This window comes from Coptis chinensis, chromosome 7 (assembly GCF_015680905.1).
Source record: "Coptis chinensis isolate HL-2020 chromosome 7, ASM1568090v1, whole genome shotgun sequence".
NCBI lineage: Eukaryota > Viridiplantae > Streptophyta > Magnoliopsida > Ranunculales > Ranunculaceae > Coptis > Coptis chinensis.
The window spans coordinates 50,013,394-50,025,394 of record NC_141462.1 but is presented as its reverse complement, the minus strand read 5'-3'; the positions used below and the strand labels follow the sequence as shown (position 1 = coordinate 50,025,394).

General features: G+C 38.8%; 2 long non-coding RNA genes across 2 annotated transcripts; both read right to left on the bottom strand.

Annotated features, from left to right (window-relative positions):
* Positions 1-6,660: 6,660 nt before the first annotated feature.
* Positions 6,661-8,059, bottom strand: LOC147487815 (uncharacterized). Its single transcript, XR_015202226.1, has 2 exons — positions 7,374-8,059; positions 6,661-7,180 (listed from the first exon to the last, which is right to left on the bottom strand). It is a non-coding gene; the product is annotated as an uncharacterized LOC147487815 (long non-coding RNA).
* Positions 8,060-9,436: 1,377 nt separating this feature from the next.
* On the bottom strand, positions 9,437-11,518 carry LOC147487814 (uncharacterized). The gene is made up of 3 exons (XR_015201466.1): positions 11,358-11,518; positions 11,214-11,289; positions 9,437-10,720 (listed from the first exon to the last, which is right to left on the bottom strand). It is a non-coding gene; the product is annotated as an uncharacterized LOC147487814 (long non-coding RNA).
* Positions 11,519-12,001: the final 483 nt, after the last annotated feature.

Genomic DNA, 12,001 nt, shown 5'->3' with positions numbered 1-12,001 from the left:
ATGCTAAGACGTCGCGTGAACCACAACGTCGCCTAAACCCTACCATGAAAGATGTGGTACGAGAGGAAGTTTTAAAATTACTCGATGCGGGTATTATTTACCCTATCTCTGATATTGTTTGGGTGAGTCCAATACACGTTGTTCCTAAGAAATTTGGCATTACAGTTGTGCAAAATGATAAAGATGAATGCATTTCCACTCATATCCCAGTGAAATGGCGAATATGCATTGACTATCGTAAACTTAATGTTGTCACTCGTAAGGATCACTTTCCACTTCCATTCATTGATCAGAAGCTCGAACGCTTAGCCGGTCATGCATATTACTATTTTCTTGATGGTTATTCAGGTTATTTTCAGATAGTCATAGACTCTGTTGATCAAGAAAAGATCACGTTCATGTGTCCATTTGGTACATTTGCATATAGACAAATGTCTTTCGGCGTTTGCAATGCACCTGGTACTTTCCAACGTTGCATGTTTCACATTTTCAGTGATATGGTTGAACGTTTTATGGAAGTATTCATGGACGACTTCTCAATATATGGAGATTCTTTCGATAGCTGTCTATCAAATCATGAAAAGGTTTTTACACATTGTGAAGAGAAAAACCTTGTTCTCAATTGGGAAAAATGTCATTTCATGGTTATAAAAGGAATAGTTTTAGGACATATCGTTTCAAAGGACGGAATCGAAGTCGACAAAGCTAAGATAGAAAAAATTGCTTCACTTCCTATACCAAAATCAGTTCGAGACATTTGCGCATTCTTAGGACACGCAGGTTTCTATAGGAGATTTATTCAAGATTTCTCAAAGGTCGCTCGACCTTTAACCAATCTCCTGCTTAAAGATGCCGTTTTTTATTTCAGTTTCAATTGCAAATAAGCCTTTGAGATTTTAAAAACCGCATTAACTACTGCTCCCATAATTCAACCACCTGATTGGTCTAAACCTTTTGAATTAATGTGTGATCGCGGCGACTATGCTATTGAGTCGTACTAGGGCGCCGAGAAGATAAGCCGGTTGTCATTTACTATGCGAGTAAAATCCTTAATGAAGCTCAACGTAACTATACCACCACCGAGAAAGAGTTTCTCGTTTGTTGTATATGCTTTGGATAAGTTTAGTCCTTACCTAATGGGTTCTCCAACTATTGTCTACACGACCATGCGCGCCGTTATCTATTAGCGAAAAAAAAGATGCAAAACAAAGGTTGATCCGATGGATTCTTCTTTTGCAAGAGTTTACTCTAGAAATTAGAGATAAAAAAAGGTTGCAAAAAATGTGGTTGCAGACCATTTATCCGCGACTTTGTCGATGATGTTGATACTGATACCGAACCTATCTGCGATTCCTTTCCAGATGAACACTTGTACTCTATTTTTTCGTCCCCTTGGTATGCTGACATAGTAAATTACTTAGTTACCGAAGAAGTCCCTTCATCTTGGTCTCGTAATGACCGGAAAAAGTTCTTATCCACTGTGAAATTTTATTTCTAGGATGATCCCTACCTCTTCAAGTATTATTCCGACCAATTAATCCGCCGTTGCATTCCCGACTGGGAACACAATGATGTGTTATCCTTCTATCATGAACAATCTTGTGGTGGTCATTTTAGTGGTAAGAAAACTGCGGCCAAGGTCCTACAATGTGGATTCTATTGGCCAACATTGTTTAGAGATGCACATGAGCATTGCAAAGCATGCAATCGCTGCCAGCAGCTAGGACGCATTACTCAACGCAATATGATGCCCTTAAATCCCATTTTAATTGTGGAAATCTTTGATGTATGGGGCATCGACTTCATGGGTCCATTTCCAAATTCACATGGCTTCCTATACATACTAGTAGCAGTTTACTATGTGTCAAAATGGATTGAGGCATTGGCATGTCGTGCTAATGATAAAAAAATGGTTGTTTTGTTCGTAAAAGAAAATATTTTCTCTCGATTTGGTGTTCCAAAAGCTATAATTAGTGATGGGGGAAAACATTTCTGTAATAAATTTTTTGAATCTTTAGTAAAAAAAATATGGAGTCACGCACAAAGTGGCAACTCCGTATCATCCTCAAACCAGTGGTCAAGTAGAAGTCTCTAATAGAGAGATCAAATCCATTTTGGAAAAAACTGTCAATCCATCTAGAAAAGACTGGTCTCTACGATTATCTGATGCCTTGTGGGCATACATAACAGCTTTTAAGACACCTATAGAGATGTCTCCTTATCGTCTCGTTTTTGGAAAACCTTGTCATCTGCCGGTTGAACTTGAGCACCGTGCTCTATGGGCCATCAAAAGCCTCAATTATAATACTAATGTGGCAGGCGCGAAAAGAAAATTGCAGTTAAAGGAGCTTGAGGAAATTCGGTGTGATGCCTATGATCTCTCGAAATCCTATAAAGCCAACATGAAAAGAGTGCATGACAAGCACATATTGAGAAAAGATTTCAAAGTGGGTCAAAAAGTTTTGTTGTACAACTCAAGATTACACATTTTTCCAGGAAAATTAAAAACTCGATGGTTTGGTCCTTTCACCGTCTCTACTGTCACCCCTTATGGGGCTATTTCTTTGAAAAACGTAAATGATGACAGCGAATTTCAAGTAAATGGCCAATGCCTTAAACATTATCATGAGTTACGCTCTCCAGATGTCGAAGAGACTCTTCTCAATGATCCAGTCTACATAGACTAATAGATTCGATGGTGTACTTCTTTCCATGTGTTTAAATAGAGAAAGTACGCCATTTGGGTAGCCGGGCCCTCTTCTATTTTCTTTTCTAAAAATCCCTAGAGTGTGTGGTTGCAAGCGCCGGAACCATAGTCCACAAAAACTCTACTTCAGAACTGAGTATAAATGTCTTTTTATAATCGAGCAAACGTGCCTCCTGGAAAACAATGGGTACCAAAAATTTCAACTCCTTCTTTCTCCTCCCTTTTCTATTCTCTTCCTCGCGAACTCCAACTCATCATTTGGTGCAAATCTCACCCATCTCGAATAGGTAATGGTCGTAGTACTTTTGCTCGAAAGCGACGAGCGAAAAGGATGGGGTGGTGTATGAACTGTCAAACTCCTTTCTATCCAGGTCTTGATCTTCTATCCGAGATGAGCCGGTATAAGGTATATTATTGTCTGACACCATCTCAGCAGGATAAACTTTGTCGTCGTCCCGTTGTTCCCACAGGTTGGGATTCGTCTTGAGGATCTGACGTTAAAAGACTCACATTCGTCTTGAGGATCTGACGTTAAAAAACTCACATTCGTCTTGAGGATCTGACGTTAAAAGACTCACATTCGCCTTGAGGATCCGCGTAAAAGACTCAACATGTATATACTCGTTTTTTATTTTTCCCTTAGCACCAAGCATGGTGCCCAAAGAGAGTCGTGATATGCAACATCGGACATTTCCTAGTTCGTGTGGGCAATGGATTCCACCCAGGTCAACCCCGATCGGTTTTCTATGTGACTGTATCAAGGGGCGGTTTGAGGCTATTCCATATGTACTAAGGGTAATATTATTATTAGACCATTGCACATTGGTTAGGGATGGTACCGTCCTGAACCCTAGGCCCCCAAAACATAAAGGTTAAGCCATAGTCTGGCTGGATTGGGTTAAGCCCCCGCCGACATGAAAGTTACCGAAAGTTAAGTTGTTGTGATGTGTTGTTTTATTTAGACTTCCGGTGTTGTTGACACGTTCCTTTCGACTTGTACATTTTTATATAAAAATTGTAAATAAATAAAAACTAAAAAAATAATAATAATAGTAATAAAATAATAATAAATAAATAAAAATAAATAAATAAATAAAAAGGTTTGAATGTGATTTTGTCATATTCTAGTGAATGGCATTTTTAATACCGATCGTTTTGATATATCATTGTTTCAATTTGGAGTTAAAATGAATTGAAATTCCACGTTTGAAATTTCGGAACATTTCGGGACATAAGGGAAATTTCTGGAATTCATTTGGGTTTGGGCCTAAAATTGGACCTGACCCAAAATCAAGGACCCGTTTACAAAAACCCACACGCGGGGCACCCACGCGTCCATCCCTCACATTTCTTCCCCCTCAAAATCCGGATCTTGGTCTTCCTCACACTCACATCACGCACACGACTAGACAGACCTGAATTCAACCCGCGCACGCGGGCTAAACTCCACCAATTCGAACTCCCTTCCTCCAGAACCATCTTCTCCATCACTCCTAGCAATTTCCACCCTCAGAAATTCATCTAGACCTTGCTATGGCAACACGAAGGAGAATAACAGTTGAGAGAAATTTTGAAAATCTCTACAATTCCGGGATGTTTCATCCATTTTTTGATGAGGAAATTGCTAGTAGAGAGTGGGAATATCTCTTGCATCGAATTCCAGCTGATTATTCCGAAGATTTGGTGTTGAAATTTTACGACAATGGAGGTTTCCGGGGTGATGAATTATGGATTACGGCGGATGGGTTGGAACGTGAACTCACGCTGGAATTAATATCGAATACAGCACAGATTCCAATAAACTCTGATAGTCCGACCCTGTTATTGTCAGAATATCCCACTACGAGGGACTTAATGTCTGACACGCTTCTCGAGAGAGAGTACAATAATGGCTCGAACTGCGTGTACCAGCACTTGCTCAGACGAAACCAACTAGCCATCACTCAATGGCTGGCGTACAACGTCATTGGAACTTCAAAGACGTCTGACGTGAACAAGACATTCTTACACCAGCTGTGGATCCTCTAGGAGAAGAAGAACACTTTCTGTATGGTCCATTTCCTGGGCCATATTCCTACGACCGCATCAAACAAGTCAGCTCCTCTTGCTGTACTTGTTACTCAGCTTATGCTTAACTTAGGGTTCCAGTCCGCTACTCCTTTCATTCCAACAAGGTCTTTCGAGAATTTTGGAATTTTCAAGACTTGTGTTCTGGACCACTGGGACCTAGTAGCTAGAGATGATATTGAGCGTGATAACGTACCTCCTCCTCCCCCTTCACCACCCGACTGTTTTAATGAGGCTACCATGCGCCGAATTAACACTCCCATGGAAGCCTTGAGACACATGAACACTAGTATGCGCATGATGTTTTTTCGTCAGGAAGAGATGCTTACTTCCCAAAATGACTTCCAGCAAGAAATGCGCAATCGCCAAGGCCGTTTCCAGAGAATGATGATGGCAAATCAGCGGCAATTCCAAGATCAATTGCTACAGTCTATAGGCCACATTCCGACCCGGTCATTTCGGCCCGGTTCGTCGTGGCCGACGATGTAGAAACTCGGGTTCATCTTCTGCTAACCGGGAGGATTCCCAGTAGCTGTTTATTTCCCTTGGTTTAGAAATGACTATGTAATTTATTTCCCTTATGCATTGCATTTTTAGTTTTGTTGTGATAAAAATATTATATATCGGTTGATTTCTCATAATTTTGTATCTCCAGACGGTTTGAATGAGAAATTATTTATGTTATGCAATTATTGTACTTTCTAATATAGTAGTTTGTTCCTCGATGCATTGGGCCTACTCTCAAAGCCCAACGGTCAGAACCCAACGGACTGATCCAACGGTCAGAACCCAACGGACTGATCCAAACGGTCAGAAGCCCAACGGTCAGAAATCTAATTATAAATACAACTCTCCTTTTCCACCTTCACTCACCCCTTTCTCTCACTCTTCACACTTCACACACACATTCTCATTTTCTTGATCATAATGAATCCAATCGAGCGATGGGAAAAGGAGCAACGCGAATGGGCTATCACAGTATTCGTGATAACAGTGTTTATCATTATTCTCCTGTCACTCATGCATAACATGATCCAGAACATCTAGATCTATGTAACCATATCTTTTTCCAACTTTCATTTTGTATATTAGTATGGTGTGTTAAATAATTCTCACACATTTGTACGGGTTACGTATTAAATCACTACAAGAAAACAGGTTTTACACCACGGTCCAAAACCGTGGGAAAAGGGTTTTTCCCACGGTTTTGGACCGTCAGAGGGCCGTGGGCTTTTTGTGCGTCGGGAATGGTCTGCCGACAGCCATGACCGTCGGTAAAGCTCACCAATAGCGATGGTCTTTGCGACGGTCATTGCCGTCAGTATAGCCACGGTTTTAAACCGTCAGAACAGCCGTCGGAAAAAGTCAGTATTTCCCACGGTTTGCGTCCGTAGGTAAAGATTATCTGTATCGACGGTTATAGTCCATGGGGAAAGATATTTCCTACGGTCTTAGTTCGTGGGCTTTGGTGTTTGCGTCGTGAATTTTGGTTTTTGGCTTGTTGTTATTTGACCGTGGGTAAAGTAGACGACCGTGGAAAAAAGTACTTTTGCGACAGTTATAGGCCGTGGCAAAGTTATTTATTTTTTTTAAAAAAATATTTATATTTTAATTCCGGTTGGGTCATTTCACCTGCAATCATCAACAAAGACCTAGCAAAACTCCCCTAACCATCCTACACTTCAAAATCACCATTTCCATTCATCCTCATCATCTTGAAAGAATCGCGGTTGAGCTATAAAATATATATATAATTACAAGGTACGAAGAAAGCAACAAAGGAAATAGAGAACATCTCGAGTAACTAGCCAAATTAACCAATCACCGAGAGGCAGGAAGCCATAAATAGCATAAATTACACTACTAGCACAAATTTCAATATAAAGTAAGGTAAAAAAATGCACTTTGGTTCATTGCTTATTTTATTTCAAGCTGCAAATACATCTCTAATTATTACACATGAGAGGATAACTGACTTGTAATGGAGTGCCAGCAAGAAATAAACGTGTTGGCAGCGATATCTATCGAGATCTCGCGCTAGAACTGATTCCCTGTCTTTCATTCGTTGTGCTTCGTCGATTATGATATACTTCCAATTAATTCTTGATAGCTTCTACCGGTCGTACATAATAAATTCATATGTGGTCACAAGCACATTAAATTTCAACACACAGACCTCATATAGGACAAGTATCAGCATTAGAAACATTACTGCACCAGATGCCATATCAGGTCATAAAAAATAAAAAGAGAAAGTATCAGTCTCTTACATGAGAAAATAACTTTTAGAGCACTAAACACTCAGCTGCGAATGAAGCCTGCTCGATGTTGGAAGGGAAGCTCAACGACCGTTGATCCTTTCCGCCGACATAATAAATGCATGACACAGACGGAAGAGAGTGCTCCCTATCAATACCCGTCAAGGCAGAACAAGCAAATTATCAGAACAGAGAAATGCATATAGAACCTGTCCCCTCACTTACCTTGAGAAAATATTCAGTTTTAACAAAAACTAAAAAGACCAACTAAGAACATGAGTCGTATATGAATACTACAAATTAGTTGAGGAGCATGTTGAAGTGGCAGAATCTAATATTACCTCTTAGTTGAAGATACTTTCAGCTTTGGAGGGACCTTAGAGTAGGCACTGAGTATCCTGAAAGAAGAAACATACGACTTAAAGACCAATAAAAGAGGAATCATTGATTTCGCATCTCAAACAGATAGTTATGTTCTAAATGCAACATAAAAGAACCCGTTGATTTGTTTCCGGCAATGAGATCATAAGATACAACCTAAGCACTGAGCTGATGTAGGCATATGTAGTGATTGTGGCCAAAATTGTCTAAGAATGTCCACCAGAATCCATTATTTGTCTTCTTTATTTGCATGTAACTAGTCTATTGAATTGTAGAACCATATCCCATTAACTTCTTGGGCAGCATTCTTATATAGCAAATATGGGATCGTCATCTCGTATTCAAATTCTCCCAAGAGATCCTCCACCAAATTATCTGAAAGAACATTACAATTTCAATTAGAAACAGATAACTCTTTTCATATAAAGAAAATATTTTCTGCTTCCAAGATTTCCTGTTGGGTTTCTTTGCAGCTTCACTTTTAGACCTCCGTGTCCAAGCAGCATGAACAACAAAGCCCTAAAAAAATAAATTAATTAATTAGTAAAATTCCCAATGAACCTACCTATCATCATTAATCATGAAGCAGAGCAAATTAAAAATAAAAGAGACAACTTTCCCTTCTCCTCATGAAAGTTTCAGACACCTATTCTTTGACTCCCTTTTCTAAGAAAATATCTGGTTCAATAGAGATTAAATTTTGACGTAATAAACTGACAGGGGTCTACTAAATCCAGATTGCATTTCCAAAAATAAAATCAAAATGACAAAACAATAATAAACTTTGAATTAGGAAACCTGGTAGGGTGTAGTCTGGCTTAATCCCAAATTTGTACATTTGCAAAATAACAAATGACAAAAATGAACATATCCGTAAAAGCAAGCTGCCTCCCTATATCAAATTATTACTGTTTCAAAGATATACATACTAAAGACAAAAAGCTCATGTTACAATCTGAACATGACAAAAGTGTGAAACTAGAGAGAGAGACATTCAGGAGCTCCGCTGACGATCATCTGCATTAAAAGTGACCCAAATATAATTTAAGTCATCTCATTAGCACTTATTTCTCTTAGCCAATCCCTATTTTTCCTTCCCCATAAACATAATGGCTTTTGGATTGCTTTGATCATACCACTATTTTGAAATTTGTCGAAAGTGATTTTTTTTTTTTTCTAGAAAGAGTTCTTGAATGCCCGAATGGTGTTCCAAACTTTCCATGTGTAAGACTTTCTTCATCATCTATCAACTGCCTTTTTACCTGCTCCTAAGTTTATTACAAGTGGTTTTGATTTGTTAATCAAAATCAAGTATCTAAACAAATCGGGTTCTTAATGGAATGCCGCAGAACTAAACTAGAACAGACTACATAAGAGAAACTGTTGGGATGTGGAAACCATATAGTCTGAACAAGGATTGCATACAGAAACAGTTCAATCACCCAACTGACTAAATCCTAGAGGTAGGAATGTAGAATGAAGCAATGGATTAACAGATTGCTTAGCAAAAAAGGCCTCACGTGAGGGTGGGAACATCTCCTCTTCTAACACCACATAAATCAAGCCACTATTAGTTCGCATGGCTAGTACGTAGCGAAGCTAAACATATCGTGCATGCTATGGACGTAATAGTTTCTATAGTGTTATCTTCTGTTCAGTCTCCAAGAGGACCCTGACCTACTTGCTTGTGTTTCACTCCTTGTTCTCATGAAGCTTAACAGCTACCTCACAAACAGAGTGAATTAATTAAAAAGCGGTCACAAGATACACTCCTCATTCCTATAGTTCACCAACTTTATCTAGAACGAAGTGATGGTATCAAAACATCCTCAATGCAGAGAACATTGACATACAGAAAATGAGTATTGTATGGCGAGTACATTAGTTAGTCCCAAACGTGAAGCTCGCAACAAGTTTTTTATTTTTGCCTATTTGACAAGGAAGAAAATAGTACTTATCTAAGGGACTCAACCGATTTAACAATGGGCTGGCTTACATTTGAATCATGGACCATGACTTACACTTTATTTAAACCAAAACCTTCTAATTCATTCTGTAGTCTACTTCTAAAAGATACATGAACTAAAAGATAGACACTTTATCTAATTCATTATGTTAAAGATAGACATATTTATCGATATAAGTGACAATTACCTGTAATTTAGAGTTATAGAGGTGCACATATATGCACTCAATGAAGTGGTAAGCGATTTCATTGAAGTTTGTGACATATATAGCTGCCTCTGTCTTTTCTCTGTCTGCAAAATACAAAGTCTGGAGCAAAAGAACATTTGTCTTTGCAATGATTTGATGTTGCTCCAAGTTACGCTCCGTTTGCCATCTGATCATGTTATGTGCCAACGGGGCGACGCAGTTTCCATCTCGCTTCTTTTTTAGAAAGTGTTTCCTTCCATTCATGAACAAGGGGAGCATCATATATGGACAAGTTCTTAGCATAAGACTTGAGATTTGTCCTCAGCGACATTCTTAAGCTTGTTGGTAACATTTGATAAAGATCATCTCTAGCTTCATCACCAACTAAGTGTGGGTACCACAGCAGCTTCCTATAACTATAATGATGTTTGCATAGTGCAAAGCAAGAGCGTAACCTCCAACAAAGCTAAGAAGCATATACCATTAACCTACTCTTGGGGCGAAAGGAGACTTGCCGGTCTTTGGTAATACCGCATACGCACTGATTGTCTTTGATCTCCGCTGAAAGAATCACTCATTTCAACCATATTAGAGCAATCGGTGGATAACAATGCTCTCTTCTCAACCCATTACCAGCGACACAACAACCGAAAAGTCCGGCTATCTTGACCTTCATGCTCGATATCATCATCTCACATTTACCGGGTTTAACCGCTAAAACGAAGGCGATCTCAGTAAAAGCCTCCCAAGGCTAGCTCCGCATGGAAAAGTGACATTTTCTGGACTGAAGGAAGGGATCAGTACTTCTTTGTGGTGTCGGCCAGTCGAAAGGTGTGTCCCCTTTCTCTCTGCTGGAATTCTCGCCATTGGTCATGAATTATAAGCACCGGACCTGCTAGAAGTCGACCGATGTAATGGTCCTGAAGCCATTTGACGATTCCGTTGGACATCTATAGGACCAGAAAGCAGTCCGCTTCTGTTCTGAACAAAAGAAGACCCTACTGCCGAATAAAATTCTCGACAAACACCCAGCAGACTCGACCCGTACGACAGAATCCCCAAATAGTGTACATAACCCAGTGCCATCATCAATAGAGAAAGAAACATCTGTAGCCCTTTCAACTCTATCAGAAACCATCCCAACCAACTTAATCTAATAACAAAAACACAAAATAATATATATTGAATAAAGTCATACCTTGAATAAAGGTTGCACTTTGAGGACAATCGAACAATATGAGGTGTTTGGTCGAGAGATAGATTAGGTCTTGATTAAAAACATCCCTTTCAAGTAGCAGGTCGAATTACCAGTAGTTTAACATTTCAGAAATAGCATACGTAACGGCACAGAGAATTTTAAAAAAAAAAACACACACACACACACAAATCCAAAACAAGTCATGATTTCAATACAAAGTAAAAACAGTAAAAACATATTCATAAAATAAAACCCAACAAAAGATATAAAACCCTAAAAAAAAAAAGGTTCTGAAAACATGACATGGCGATCGGTTAATATAAATTTAGAGAGACAGAGAATAGGGAATGAATACTACTTTGATAACAACAACATCTAATATTAGATTAAAAAGCGAAAAAAAAAAAAATCAAATAAAAAATCAATGTTTAATAGCATAATAAGTCACCTTCAATTTGTAATGGAGGAATCGCGCTCGAGAAGAGAAAAACTAAGCTTGTAATCCCTTTCCCACTTAGTAAATCCTAAGAAAATTTAAATTGAAAAATTAGTTCTCCCAGTTTTGGCAAAAAAAAATTGGTGCTTGAAATACCTTCTTGAGATGAGAGAAGAAGGAACAGAAAAGAAAAATGGGGTTGAGTGGCGGTGGGGGATGAAGTGTTTTAACTGTTGGCGGTGGGAGATGAGAGAAGAAGTAACAGTCCGGTCTTTTCTCTTTTTTTCTTTTTTAGAAGTGTTTTAATTGTTGGGAAGGAAGCAAGTCGTCAGCCCGCCCAAAGTTTTCAGCTCTAAGCCCACGGTCGAAACGCGTAGAACAGGTGTCATGGTTAAAAAAATTGTACCCGACGGTTTTGGCCGTAGCTCCACCCACGGCCCAATTAAAGAGATAAACCGTGGCTAAAGGTATCAAAGGCACGAAACGAGAAAAAATGTATTTGCTACGGTCAAAATCCATAGGAAACTATGCAAGGATTTATGACCGTGGCTAAAAATACCGGGAATCCGTGGGGAAAAATCGATTTTCTTGTAGTGAATGGAGAAGTTTCCTATTAAATATTTATGTATATTAGTTGTCTTTTCCTCTCTAAAATAATAATAAAAATAATAATAATAATAATAAATAAATAAACAAACCATAAGAAAGAAAGACCATCCAAAACTCACCAAATTAATTAATTGATACTCATGCTGTTCAGAGAAGATTGCACACGCTACAAGGTACGCATAACACTTATC